Source organism: Apium graveolens, unplaced genomic scaffold, assembly GCF_009905375.1.
Source record: "Apium graveolens cultivar Ventura unplaced genomic scaffold, ASM990537v1 ctg5809, whole genome shotgun sequence".
Classification (NCBI taxonomy): domain Eukaryota; kingdom Viridiplantae; phylum Streptophyta; class Magnoliopsida; order Apiales; family Apiaceae; genus Apium; species Apium graveolens.
Window position 1 is genome coordinate 153,302 of NW_027419111.1, and position 1,504 is coordinate 154,805.

The window sequence follows — 1,504 nt, forward strand, 5'->3', positions numbered from 1 at the left end:
TCCCAATATATTAGAAAATATCTGAATATTATTATTTAAATAACATTCCCATAAAGAATAATCTTATAAAAATAATTGAAGTAGAAGTTGTAAAACTTATACTTGAAATGAATAGTAAATAACCAAAGATATACTTATACGAAAGTAATATCTTTATTTGAATAATCAAAAGTAAGTTTGATTATCGACACATTATTCTTTAATAAAATAAAGAATATTATTCAGTAAATAATATTCATTAATAATATAAACTGAGTCATAAGTCCTCGAATGAATATTCAAGTAATATTCATTAAATAATATAAACTGAGTCATAAGTCCTCGAATGAAGATTCAAGTAATATCATTAATAATATAAACTGAGTCATAAGTCCTCGAATGAATATTCAAGTAATATTCATTAAATAATATAAAGTTATCGAATAAACCTTGTTCGATTAATAGTTTTGAAAACTATATCAATATATATATAAATATATATATCATATACTCGGGAACATCTACTCCCGGTTTTAGAAAAGGGTTCACCTTTAGGTCCCCTATCCTCAGGGTATACGCAACTACTGCTTGTCTCTAGCATAGGTATTATGCAAATATAAGCATTTGAACCAACAGATATATATCAAGATTACAAAACAGACATGCATATATACCATATCACATGCTCCAATATATTGCAAGAATTTGCTAATTAACCAACATGCATCTATCACAAGATAATGCATATACATATATACATCACCACAACAATATAACAGGTAGAAAACTTGCCTGAGCGACTGGGGGTTACAAATGGCTTGGGACGAGTCTGGTAACCTATAAACAACATATAAGTTGGAATTAAACCAAAGTCACTTATAAATCTATACTTTAACCAATTTAGACTCTAACGCTCGCTTTGCGCTTACTGATTCTCTTAAGTCGCTCGAGTACCCTCGGCTCCACCATTTTTAATAAATTAACCATTACGAGTTTTAAGGCGATTCTTTAGCGAGTGTCTTACCAACTGCCCATTACACTTTACATAAATGTTTCATACTCCAATTAGTCCTTAAGGTCTTTAACCTATGTTTCAAAGTAAGGCGAGGGGTAATGGTTCGTTCGCGAAACACCGTTACTTAAAACGGTCGTTTCTCCTAAACCGTACATCGGAATCAAACGAACCACATATCAAAACGAAGCTCGTAACATGAACTATCTAATCATGGAAATGGTCAAAACCTAGCAGTGAGTTCACGGGTCCTAATGTTAAGAGCAAAAACAATCTAAAGTAAATCGGACATTACGACGGCTATGTTTACGCGATTACCAATTTTATTCTACTCCAAATCAACCCACAATCAACCCACAATCAACATCCCAATCAAAAACTCCATCCATACTTCATCAGAACAGCCCCAACAACTCAACATTATAAATTTATACTATTCTCAAACATGAATTTAAACTATACTTAAGTTCATTAATCAATACTCCAAGAATTACAACTCCAAAACATTACAAC